This window comes from Cnephaeus nilssonii, assembly GCF_951640355.1.
Source record: "Cnephaeus nilssonii genome assembly, chromosome: 6".
Classification (NCBI taxonomy): domain Eukaryota; kingdom Metazoa; phylum Chordata; class Mammalia; order Chiroptera; family Vespertilionidae; genus Cnephaeus; species Cnephaeus nilssonii.
In genome coordinates, this window is record NC_137077.1 from 56,427,860 (window position 1) to 56,442,033 (window position 14,174).

At 37.0% G+C, this 14,174-nt stretch overlaps 1 protein-coding gene across 2 annotated transcripts in view; it reads left to right on the forward strand.

Moving 5' to 3' along the window:
- SLC16A7 (solute carrier family 16 member 7) overlaps positions 1–14,174 on the forward strand; it is a 165,599-nt gene that overhangs the window by 102,337 nt on the left and 49,088 nt on the right. The gene's annotated exons all lie outside the window — the stretch shown is intronic.

The following is a 14,174-nucleotide window of genomic DNA, read 5'->3' on the forward strand; positions in this document are numbered from 1 at the left end:
ACCCTACAATGTTGTACATGTAGCATCTTGGTATATTAGAGCCATTTTTTCATATGAGCCACTTAAAATCAACTAAATTGGTAATTGGAAGGGAATTTTTAATAATTTTAGTGATTCAATATCATAAACTATTCACATCATTCTGGGTCTTACTAGAATATTTGTTTGAATGAGGATTTTTTGTACAAACTAAGATTTACTAAATCATGGACCTTCTAAGGGTCCATTTAATTTGGAATAAAGTCTATATACTACAGTGTTCGTATCATCTCTTACAATTGCTACAATTAGTAGAAATGTTTTCTCCTGAATGAGAAAGAAACTCAAGTTGTTGACAGTTGATAAGCCAAGGAAGTACTTCACCTTAAGCTGTGAAAATGGAGTGTAATTATGTACCTTTTGGATCCATTCAGGTTTGCGTGATTGAAATAATTCTTTATCTCTGTAGTACTCGTTAAATATGACACTTTAAAATTTAAATGGTTGCCTGACAATTATCTTGTTACATTTCATATTCAAATGAGGGTATTCATGAGGGATAATGAATAAATCAAAGTACCATGTCACTTTTGAATGTTAAAAATTATGTATGTATATATAGAAATGAATTGGTGCATTTGTATGCCAACTATCTTCTTTAAATCAATTTCAATAGCAGACCAGACTGTCTTATAGATTTTTTTTAAGGCATTTCTTGAAATATTTAGATTTGAGTTTTCGTTTTTCAATGGCATATGTTACTTTAAGAGACAGGTATAAACTCAAAATACACTGCTTAAAGTACTCATACAGATCATCTAGTGCAATTTGTTACTTTCCAAGTGCGGATAATGTGGCTCATAGTGACTGAACTATATCATTAGCAAAAATATCCAATATTTATTAGTATTAAATTTTAGCTAAGACCTCTCTAAATGTTTGCTGTGTGTCATATGGCTTAATCTTCTTAATAATCTATAAAATAAGTATGAATTTCTCTCCATTCTGTAGCTGAGGATATAGAGAGAAAACAAAAAGTCTTTCCAACTCTAACAGCTCATTAGTGGCAGATAGAAATTGAGACCCCAAACATTTCATCACTGTGCTGTTCTGCCTTTCTCATGCCTCCCTCTTTACCTGAAGAAAATGGCAGACCTAATTCAGGCCTTTGCCCACCAAAGTCACTTGTTTAATGATATGATAATTATTCTTTAGTATTTTGTCTATTGTACACCAAGGTAAAAATTGATCCCCCATTAATTCTGTGTGTGTGTGTGTGTGTGTGTGTGTGTGTGTGTGTGTGTTTTCCACTTTTCTGTATGTTAGTAATTTTACATTAATTCAGTATATGTCTCCATTACCCTTTTGGTTATGTTAAATTGGTGCATTTTTTCCCCAGTAGCAATAGGTATCTTTAAAATGCTATTTGGCTATGTCATTGAAAAATTCTGCTTCTAAAACACTTTCTGAGATTCTCCTTTAGAAGTTGCTTTAAGGCTTATGACTGCTATTTCTGATGACTGTAGAAGTAGTAAATATTGTGCTTCAGGTTTTCTTTCTCTATCCCAGGGGTCAGGGTTCTTTAATAATGATTTGCTAGAGCAACACACAAAGTCATCTTGTCCTGAGCTCCACAATGTGTTAATGTTAAATACATTAAATACAACTGAAACAGATTCCTTTAGTGAATGAACATTTCTATTGAATTTAGAATTCAGGTCCTTTATATTCATAATTTTATGTTGAGTAGATAGTTGATGAACTCATAAGCAAGAAAAAATTTTGTAATTTTGTATAACTTTTTAATTAAGTCAAGTCTTAATTGACTTTATTAGTTTTAAGCAAACAATTTCAAAGTCCCAGTGCCTTGAGGCAATACTAGTTTATTTTGCTCAAGCAATGCATTCTCAAGCAGTGTTTCATCCAATGGCTATGCCATCATGTAAGGCTTTGTAGTGTTCCTAAATCTGCTCCATCCATCTGGACAGAGAATGAATGCAGACAGCATGGAAGATCAATGGGATATTTTAGGGGCCGTATCTGGAAGGGAAAAAATGTCATTTCTGCGCACATTCCACTGGTGAGAACTCTTATACCTCCCCACCTAGAGGCAGGGCCTGGGGTTGCTGGGAAATGCAGGCTTCCTGTAGCATCCAGTGAGACTCAGACAGAGCTTAATATCAACAATCATTCTCCATTCAGTGGAAGCAGAATGTGTTTATTTTTTCTTTAATATTTGAAAGGTCTCTATTTATAGAGAGGCCTTTTAGAATGATGATTATAAAATAAATTCAAAGACCATAAGGTGAAAAGACATATAATTTACTATAAAGTATGAGTCTCTACCAAGTGACTAAAATATCCTATTCAACATAATGCTAATTGCATTAGCTTATCGAACATCTAAGATCTGACACACTCATTAGAGCTTAGTACTCAAGCTATTAATCACCACAGTGGGGTCACTGGGTAAGATGGAGTGTGGTCAGAGGCCTGGCCTATGATGTCAGGGCTGGAGTCTCTTGTAGTAATTAGTTGGCATCTGGGCTTTGGTAGCAAGGTATTATCTTCCCTTCTGATGTCCGTATTAAAAATGAAGCTAATAATATGTATGCGGGAAGGATGGGCAGGAATGCAAATTATGTTTATCCCTTACTTCATTCTTAGAGTAATGGCATTAAGTCACACAACCCATCTGCTTGTCCATATGGTCTCCTGGACTTCTAACGGATTTCAGCAATAGGTCAAGCAGAGTGGTCACCCCATTAATAAAGCACTAAGTAGAGGTAGAAAACATATCAAAATTCAAACTTTCCACATGGTTTTAAATGGAAATGAGGATTTATTTTGTAAACAGTGATTACACAGGATTACCTTTTAGTGAAATCTTTAGCTTTGTTACCCTATCAAAAGATAATGTGAACATGGCTTACAGATTTGGGGCTGCCAGTATCTGTGAGGACTGCATGTTGTTTTTCTGAGGATGTGTTTGTTATGACTTGGAAGACTCAGCCGTTTTGGAGAGGGGCGTTGGCCCTGTCTTCTTGGTAACTTACTCTTCTGTTTTATGTGAGTGGTGAGCACCAGTTGTGCTAAAGCAAGGGTGATGGTTTCATGAGGCACTGCTCTACACAGGAGACCGAGCGTTAGACCAGTGGGCTTATTTTACTGGAGGCCAAGAAGCAAAAAGTTTTAGGCATAGGAGGTTGGTGACCATAATATGCAATGTGTATTTTTCTATTCTTTTTAAAGTCTAAATAAATGTATTGTATTATTTTGCTTTATGCTTTAAATATTTTGCAGAATAAAGGAGACAAAATAAGTCATATAGGGCTGGATCTTAGCTTCTATAATATGATAAAAAATTTCATTCCATTCCTGTGTTGGAGATACCAAAGGCTTTCATCTTAGCTTCACAAAAACTAGAGATAACCAGGTACACATGGACAGTCGTGGGCAAGCAGGCTGGGTACTTCTTATGCCTAAGCCACAGTAGATTTTTTTTTTTTTCACCCAGGAACATAGATATTGCTGAAGTTTTCCTAGGAAGTACAGTACAGTGTGGCAGGAACTGTTATGCTCACCATTCATCCAGGGCACCTGTGTATTTCGCAGCTTCTTTACACGTAGGTTGAGGCCAAGTGACCGGTTCTGACCAATGAATAGTGAGTGGAGGGATTTAGGCGCGCCTCCCCGCCCCCCCCCCCCCCCCCCCCCCGCCCCTCCTGCCCCGGACACCTGGACAGAGCAGTTCCAGCTGGTGTACATCTTCCTTTTTCCTCTTCCCTTCTGCAGCAGCCTAATTTCATATGACATGGCTACAGGGGAAGGTCCTTGGTCCACTTATACTTTGGATGAGTAAGAAACGTTTTGTATTATGCTTCTGCGGTGTACTACGCAAAACAACTTAGGTTATACTGATCAATACAAACACAAAGGGTTAGATTGTTGTGCAGCTACAATATACTAGCAAATTATGTAAATTAATAGAGGCCCAGTGCATGAAATTTGATCCCGGTCCAGGTCGAGGGAGTTTGCATATTAGGCTTTTATTATATAGGATAGGATGAGGGGGGACTGGTACAGACTATGGGATGACCTTCCTCATTTAACTTAACTTCATGAGAAGGTTTGTAGGTGTGCTACTTCTTCAAATCTCTGTTAAAGAAGAGGAAGCCTTCAGTATCTCAAGAAGTGAAAAAGGAATTATAAGTGGAAATCATCATTGCCAGTTTTTTTGGGAATAAAAGTGAGAGGCAGGTAAGGCACAGAAATAGGGACCAAATCATGCCCATGCAGTTTTCTACCATTAAAAGTCTCTTTGTCTCTCTCTCTCCAGACAGGGAGGGAAGGAGGTAGGGATCAAGGGCAGATTGCAAGAATGCTCAGCCCTGTGAAACTTTTCCAGGAGACACTTTCCCTACAGTGGGCTGACAATCCAGTTCAAATAATATTGAGATATTACTAAATGTTATTTTCAGCAGAAAAAAGAACAATTTAAGAAACTTTGTTGAAATATTTTAAGTTTTATAGTGTGAACATTTCACTTACTAACTTATAAGAAATGCTACTTACTCTAAACTAAGTTATTATATCATTATATAGGATAGGATGAGGGGAGACTAGTGTATGCACTTGTGTTTTAGTTGCAAATGACAGAAACCCGATTCAAAGCCCCTAAGGCCCAATGAGAAATGTTCCTGCATACACTTCAAGGTTATATGAGGTCATGAGTAGGGTCCTATCCATTAGGATTGATAGCCTTATAAGACAAGGGAGAGAGAGAGATTTCTTTCTCTCTGTGCCACACACCAAACAAGAGCCATATGAAGACATAGCAGGAAGGCAGCTGGTTTGCAGGGCAGGAAGAGAGCTATCACCAGAAATCAAATTTGCTACCTTGATCTTGGACTTCCAGCCTCCATAACTCTGAGAAATAAATTTCCGTTGTTTAAGACATTCAGTCTGTTATATTTTATTATGGTAGCACAAGCTGACAAATACAGGCAGTGTCAAGCTTGGTTTCTTTGATCTCCTTCATACTCTGTGAATTGCTATTAGTCCTTTCTTCTTTAACTAAGCAGAATAGGCATATGATAGATATATGTGAGATTAAGTTCCTAAATGGTCCTGATGCCATCTAGCATGAAATACTTTCCTGAACTATATTGGTTAATTTGAAAACTATCCTATGGATGTTTCCTTCAGAAGAAGGAACACTCCCTCAAACAGCATTTCTATGAGGATTGAGAATATGGAACAGGTGTGTTTTTTTTTCAAATAACTTTTCAAAGGACCTTATAAAAATAGAAATTTCATGATTTTATATACTGTGAGCGAGTTAAGTCTCATGGGTTATGTCAGAGAATTGGAAATACCCAAATACCCCTCCTCCCCCTTTTTTAAATCCTCACCCAAGGATATTTTTTAAATTGATTTTAGAAAGAGAGAGAGAGAGAGAGAGAGAGAGAGAGAGAGAGAGAGAGAGAAACATCTATGGGTTGCCTCCCATATGCACCTGCAACCTGGGTATATGCCCTGACCAGGAATCGAACCCACAGTGCTTCGTTGCACAGTATGATGCTCCAACCAAATAAGCCACACTGGCCAGAACTGGAAATTCCCTTTGAATGGGTATTTCTTTCTTTGTTATAACAGTAGTGACTTTGGCCGACTAATTGCACTATTTCAGAGAAGTTTCTAAATGCTTAATCCAAATGGCTGTTCTTGAGCAAGAATTTGCTCATCTGGTTAGAATTACAAATGCAGATGTGGGGGTCATAGGTCTGACCTTAAGGCGAGGCTTCTGGCTGTGGCAGAAACTCTAGCTTTGCCCAATCATTGCTCAAATATCTGTGATCACCAGAGGTGGGGATATAAAAGTAATCCAGTGTCATAGTTGGGCAGAAAGCCTTATATAATGCCACTCATTCATTCATTTATTTACCCTACAGATATGCATTGAGCATCTGCAGTGTGCCTGGTACTGGCTTGGCTCTGGGAAAGCCACATCAGGCCAGCAGACACAGGCTGTGCTTTCATGATCTGAAATAGGTATTTTCACCTTTATTTAATTACACTTATGATACAGACAAGTAAAGGAACACAGTAGTTACCATGAAACTATATAAACATTGAACATCTTATAGATGAATGATCAGGAAATGTTGCTCTGAACTGAACTTGAAGGATGAGGACACAGCATTAATCAAAGGAAGGGAAATACTTCAGACTCACCTGATCTCTTCAGATGATGGGTAAAACATATCTGTAAATAAGACTCTGAGTGAAATCTGGGGAATGAACAAAGGGGAACAAAAGGAAAAACATTTTGTGTGTGTAAGTGATTTGGAGTTTCTTTTAATTTTTCCAAACTTTCACCAGGAAACCCAATATTCATGACTTATAGAAGCAGAAGAATCATTTATAGACCAAAATCATGAAAGCATCACTTTAGTCCTTTTAATTAAAAGAAAATAAATTATACAGTGAGTTAAAAATATTTGAGATTTTTCCTCCATTGGTGTAAACTGTTGTAATACTAGTGGGAAAATGAAATGGTATGTGCTGTGGAAATGACAGTTGTGAAATCCCTGTGGCACAAATAACAGATGGTTGCTTATTGGACTTCTGGGCAAGAACTGGGCTATGGAAACTATTTTTGAAACATGTCTGTCTCAGTGTTGCAGACTTCTATTATCTCCCAAAGAGTGGACATGCATCTAAAGATTGAGGAACTTTTAAAAGCCTCTGGATATTCTTTGACCCTTGTTGTTTGGGACAAACTTTGTTTTTTGTCTCTTGTTTTTTCTCTATCAGAAACATGCAAAGGGTTGAGTTTTAATAACCTTATTTAGAGTGTCCTTGAACACTTAGAGGTTGTCATTAACCTTCCAAATGCTCTTGGGTACAAGAAGTATTTCACGATTAGTTTAAAATACATGGAAAAGATCTATGTTGAGATAGTTTTGCCTTTTCAGAAAAAGAAAAACAAGTTTAATGAGATGACTCAGATAAAATAAAATAAGCCTTTTCTCTTGAACATTGCTCCTCTCAAGAAATGATATTAAATACCTTTATGTTGTGGCCAAAATATTACTAGAGCTGTTCCTTAAATCAAACATGATGTCTTCGAAGCTGGATAAACTTTCCAAGGGCAGCATAACCTCTGCTCCCTAAAGTTGGCTCCCATATCATCTCAAACACAACTGAACTAGAAGTTTGAGGCAATTCCTGAGTGTTTGCAGAAGAAACTACTTGGGCTGGCAAAATAACCTGGGCCATGAATACTGTTAGCATTCCAAAATATGCTTGTGGGAGAAAAAACAAAACCATTTTTATTCACTTTGTATTTTAAATTTATGTTTGTGACCTCTTCTTTTGTCTCTGACTAGTTTTATTCTCTGAGGTAAAATAAATGATGCAGCCATTAATGTTTAATATATGTGTATATATATGAATAATTATTATATATAGATTTTTAAAAAAATCTATCTACTTGTGAAGAGATAAACTTCACAAGTAGAAGTGTGAAAGTAGAAATGCTTTATCTTTTCTATACTTTCAGCATTCATTCTCCCTAGGGGAGTCAGTAATAGTGGCAGTAGAGTATCTCACAAAGAATCGGAATTTCTGTTGGGTTTCAGACAATACTTTTTGTTGCGTTAGCTAAGTTGTGAATATTTATTGACCATAGAATGAATTTAATAAGGCCCAAATTAAATTAGCTAAATGTTTTTACTTCAATGATACATAATACTAGTATTCATGACCTTCCAACTGTACCTGTTTTGTTGTTATATTTTTCTTAAGAGGTGTTCCTTTCACTTATTTCTTTGTAGTGCATAACCATTGGTTTTTTAAGTGAAGATGAAAAACTGATTTTTTAAAACTAAATTCCTAAACAAAAGAAGCCTCCCTCCCCTTCTAGAGGTACTGTTACCTAGTGGAATGGTGGCATAGGTGATGGAATTGGATTTGGCTGTGTGGTGCTGCCACTTACTAGCTGAGTGGTTCATCATGTTACTACATGCATCTCTGCTTCAGTTTATTATAAATAAAATGTCCACGCTCTTTTTCATGTATGTATATATATGTTTCTGAACTTCCTGTAGGTTCTTTTCATCTTAGTAAGAAAGAACAGTGCAGTTATCTAGGCAAACATCCTTACCATCCACACCCGTGTATGTTATGTTCTATTAACGTAATGTCCCACTATTGAGCTTCTATAAGCTGTTTTGAAAACTCAAAATTATCCAAAGACCTGCACAACTTCTCCAGTGTGGAAACTAGGAAAAATGGGATTAAAAAGGAAAGTATCCTATCTAATAATAGAGTAACATGTAAATTACCATCACTCCGCTACGCCCACGATTGGGCGGCGGGAGGCTGGGGGGCGGGACTCGGGGTGGCCTATCCGGCCATTGAGAGGCACGGATCCGCTGCCACTGAGGGGGGCTACCCTGCTGTTGAGAGGCACAGATCCGCGGCCGCTGAGGGGGCCTGCCGCGGACACCCAGCTGCGCCTCTCAACGGCAGGGTAGCCAGGTGTCCGCGGCAGCCCCCCTCAGTGGCCATTGAGAGGCGCAGGGACCCCCCCCTGTGCCTCTCAACAGCAGGGTAGCCCCCCTCAGCAGCCGCGGACCATCAAAAGTGGGAGAGCTGGGTGCCTGTCTGCTCCGGCACCAGGCCTTTCAGAAGCCTCCGCCGAGCCAGAGGCTTCTGAAAGGCCTGGTGCACCAGCGGACAGGCACCCAGCTCCACCGCGAAAAGCGAAAGCGTGTAGGGGACCCTACACGTGCATGATTCAATCATGCACTGGGCCTCTAGTCATTTGATAATGCCTACTTTGCCATAGATTTCATCCTAAAAGGATTATAGTTTTAAAAAGATTCATCTATTACTTAGATGACATTTTACCTATCTTTCTTCTAGAAATTGTCTACTAGTAAAATAGATGTTTTAACTTTTAGTCCATGCTTTATGCTCTATCTTCTAGGTTTCTTTTTCCTTATTTTTTTTGTCATTTAGAGATTCTAATACATTATGTGCACAAAATGAGCACCACAAAGGATAACATGATTCAACCAGAGAAAATTCAAAACAGAGACGTGAAATTGATCAGAAACATATTTTGTGAGTTTGTATTTGTTTTTGAAATGGAGAAAACCTCTACTATCAAGATAGACAAATTAGATTTTTTCTTTACAGAGTAGAAATACCAAGTCTAAGAAGAGATATAATAAAACAGTATGAAGTCCTGAAGGGTATGGATTATATGAATGGATGTGTTAACTAAATTCCACAATATTGGAATTGCAGTGAGAGAGAAGCAGAAACAGTAGGGCCTGAGAGAATTCTGAAAAGATAAATTTTATATTAGAATGATAATTCAATAGAATTTATGATCCCAATAAAAATGAATTCTACCAAATTTTAGCAAAATCAAATAAAGTTTTGATAAACTTATGAATGATAGACCTAGATATAAATAGAAACAAATGTATTTAATATATATTCCTTGTCAATCCATCCTTACTGGAGATTGTTGAATTATGAATTTACTAAGTATAAGATAGCATGTTAATCTTTCAAGGAAATGTTGGAAACCTCTGTCTGACTTTAAAGCTCATATTTCTGCTTACTTTATGTTTTAATTATATAATAATTTATTATCACTATACCTTATTATTTTCTCTCCTAATCTCCAGGTTGGGATAATGTGCAATAACCATGTATTTCCTCAAATCCATTGTGGCATCATTTTCAAAGAGCACAGAATTGAAAGGACATTAGATTTGTCCTAGTTTAGAATTTCCTTGCATTATTGTTACTTACGTATTTATAGTTGACTAAAATTTCTTATTAGGCCATGTTTTCTTTTTCTTGTAACACACATTTATGAATTTGCTCTGTGTTTGCTTGAAATAGAATATTCTTGTGAGCACATAGTTAGTTTCCATGCTAATAAAAATATATCTTTCTATAATGAAAAAGAGCCAGTCAGATAGTGTGGACATCTGATGTCACTAAAATAAAATAGAGAAAAGTATATTTTTGAGGTCAGGTAGACCTAGAAATTTCCTATTTCCAATATCTCCTTAAGCATCTTATCTGTCCTCTCTGAGCTTTAGTGATTTCTCAAAATGGGAGGGAATTGTGGACTCTAACCCAGATATTTTGTTGTAATAACAAAAGTAATGCATGAAATAGTAATCATCATCATTGCCATCATCACCATCACTACCATCCAAAGCCTCTTCATAGAGAGCCTAATTCCCATGTTTCTGTTCTTAAACTTGTCCTTATCAATAACTTCAAACCCTTCATAATCTCACCTTTCTAATATATTACTCTTCACTACCAACTCTTTTTTCCTGCCCATTTCCTTCAGTACCTCAGCTCTACTATTCCTTCAACCCCACTGGTGCTATGCATCTGCTAATACTGCCACACTCACCACTGCTCCCTTCATGCCACCTTTATCTCCTTACCTAGCCAAGTATCAGATTCAATGATTATCACTTCCTTGCATACAGTTTCACTCGCATACCTGTCACTCATGTTCCTGTATCCCTTGATGAGACCAGGCTGGTTAAAGTTGGATCTCTACCTGCTCGGTGCCTACATCTGCACAGCTGGATGGAACTGAAGGAAAATGTGCTGCAGGACTGACTGACTGGCCTTTTTAAATTCATGATCAGTAATCTCAAGGAGGCCTGTAAGCTGCCTAGTAACCATACTATATTCTGTTGCCCCACCCCAGTCTCTCTCCCTTCCTATGAGATGATTATTTTTTATTGAACCCTCATTCACAAAATCCACTATCATTTCCTCATTAATTCTTCATCCTAGGTGATAACTTTGATTCTTACTTCCTTTACAAGGCCAAAGTAATCAGAACTGTCACATGCTTCTACTACCACATTTTCTCACCTGTTTACATCTGGGCTTATATACTTTACCTTCTCTGCTATATTGTCTGTGTTCTAGCTAAGCTCAACCCTTTTACTCACACATTTTATCTTACCGTTCACCTGTTGAAGGACTGTCCTCCAGATGAAATTTTTTTCTCCCTCCTTCAACAGCAATAGTTTCCATTACAACCCATAACACATAAACATAATATTATATATTCCAACTTGGGAAAAACAAAAGACCAATGAGAAACATTCTCTAGACCCATATTTCCTGTCAGCCACAATTCCATTTCCTCCCTTTTAAGCAAAATTTCTTGAAAGTGTTGCTAGATTTATTATGGCTAATGTCTTCCAAATTTCTTTACCCCCACCACTCATTTGAAATGCTGTTTTTAAAACCTCTGTTATCAGATTAGTGGTCATTTCTCAGTCCTAATCACACTGGACTTTTCAGTAGTTCATCACTCTCTTTCATTAAACACTTTGTTAATTTTACTTGTAGAAGACAACACTTGTGTTTTTCCTTTGATGCTATTAACCATGCCATTTTAATATTTATTTTTCATGTTTCTTTATTTCCTTAAACTATCAACATTGGAGTGCTCTTGGATTTTTTTTTTTCTCCTTTCTATATGTACTTGCTCCTTAGGTTACTCATACTTTCTCATGAATTGAGCTATAATTTATAAGTGGATGCCTCTCACATTTCTATCTCCATGCATAACCTCCCTGAACTCTAGAGCTGTGTATGAATCTCCTTTCAACATTTCCACTCAAATGCCTGATAGGCACCTCTAACTTATCCTGTCTAAAATTGACCTCCTGATTTTCTCCCCCAAACCTGTTGACCAGGTGAAAAAAGGTTGCAGCCGTCCTTGATTTCTCTTTTCTTATCTTAATCTCAATGAGCATATCTTCTAAATAAATCCAACATCTAATCACTTCTCACAACCTCGCTGCCATTACCTGTTTAAGGGATTATTATTTATAGTCCAGACTAGTATTGTGGCCTATCATTTCATTTCCCTGTTTCTGGATATAGCTGCCAGTGCGATCCTTTTGTAACCTAGGTCCAATTTCGTCCCCTGTACAAACCTATCCAAGGATTCCCATCTTACTCTACATATCTACTCTCCCCTATTACTTCCTGACTCAACTACTCTCCCTCTTGCTCACTCTGCCCTAGTTGCACTGTGTACCTACTAGAATATGCCAGCCGTGCATTCATCTCACAGATTTATACCTCTTCTTTTCTTTACCTGGAATAATATTCCCTTGAATTTGTAAGTGGCTATCCCTGTGCCCTTACTCAAAATTCACCTTCCCAGGGAAGTCTTTCCGGGCTAGCCCATCTAAAATTTTAACACCACATCCACACAATTCTATCTTCCTTTTCTCTTTTCCCTGTGTAACACTTCTCGCTGTTGTTTAGTTTTTATAACAATGGTACTGTCTTATAAAGCTTGCTGTGATACAAATGCTCTTTAAATTTGATTGTCAATATATGTTATCTACTACTCACATGTGGCTATTGAACACTTTAAATGTTTGTTAGTTTAAGAAAGGAATTGATTTTTTATTGTATTTCATTTTAACTAATTTAAATGAAACAAACAAACAAACAACCCTCAGTTGGCTAATGGCTACCATATTAGATAGTGGAGATTTAGAAGATAAACTTACAGCCCCTCACTGAAATATAAATTTAATGAGAGCAGGGATGTTTTCCCCCATTTTGTTTATTCTTGTATCCCTGATGGGTCAGTATGCTGTGGGGCATTGTAGATGCTTACTATTTTTTGAAGGATGAACAAATGTATCATTATCAAAATTATTGTAGTAATCATGAAATAAGCTGTGAAAGATGGGTTCTATTCCTAGATATGCTATTCTGTAGTGGTGTGAATTTTTAGGACTCCCTTCCTTTCCCAGAACCCAAGTTCCTCCATTTATTTGTTTATTTTTCATTTTATAAATGTGTATTGAGCTCTTCTTATGTGCCAGGAATTATGGTAGACATGGATGTACAAAGATGAAAAAAACATGGTCCCTGACCAGGAGTTTTGTCCACACAGGAAGAAAAATAAGTAAAAAGTTATTAAATCTGTGTGAGAATTCTAAAGACAATTTAGGATATGAACTGCTCTGGGAGAAGAGAGAAGAATAAAAGGCAGCCTTAATCGTCAAAGCAACTAATAGTTGGTGGAAAGGGGAATGGCAAGCACTACTGGAGGACAGAGAGGATTTGTAATGTTTAGAGTCAGCCTTTTCACGTGAGGGTAACAGAGACCATATTTGAAATTCATTCCTCCCTATAACATAAAATGTGGCTGTCTGAGCACAAGGCGCTGTGTAATAATGACTTCATGTGCTATTATGAGGGCACAGTGTAAATATACAGGAAATTCTCTTATAAATTCTGAAATCCTTCTGCTACTTTCTGTTACAAAGTTCTAAAACAGTAGTCATTTTTAATTGTTGTTCCTCTATTTGCCTTGCTTTTTAATTTCCATTGCCTTTTCATGTATGTCAGAATAGTTAGTGAAGATTTTACAAATCCTTTTTCCATTCCTAAACAGGCATTCAGGTTATAAAAACTGACGATGAAAAATTTAACGGTGAAGGTAAAAACATATGTTTATATGATGTATATCTATCATCTATCTATCATCTATCTCTGGCTTTAATATTATAAATACCACATCAACTCCTAAGCAGTCATACACACTTTCCAATAAAACTGTAGAGCAGAAAAACCTGAAAGACCAGGGCAGTGCAGAGCGGCTTCTCGTAGCTCATCAGAGGACTTCAGCTTTTGTGTGGGTCTCTCATTCTAGTGCTGAGGATTAGGTGACAGTGGAAGAACGAATACTGTTAAAGTGGGGAAGCAGGGTGCTGTTTCACCTTTCACACCAGCCAAAGAACATATCCGGTGTCTCCCCTGAAACTTTAGCTTGTCGGCATAGTTCATTGTCAGTTTTCAGGTGCATACATCTTTAAGGAAAGAAGAAAATAAAGTTATTAAATAAGAATAATAAAATTAATATTAACAATATGTTTAAACAACTACATCTCAAATTTTTCTTCAGGTTAATCTTCAGGTTTTATATTAATTATAGACAGTTAAAAAGAATTATAATGAAGTTTGTTTATCTGATGTATTACTTTCCAAGTAAATATATCTTATTGTTTTTAATGTTTAAATATATTTTTATTGATTTCAGAGACAGAAGGAGAGGGAGAGAGAGAGAATCATTGATCGGCTGCCTCCTGCAT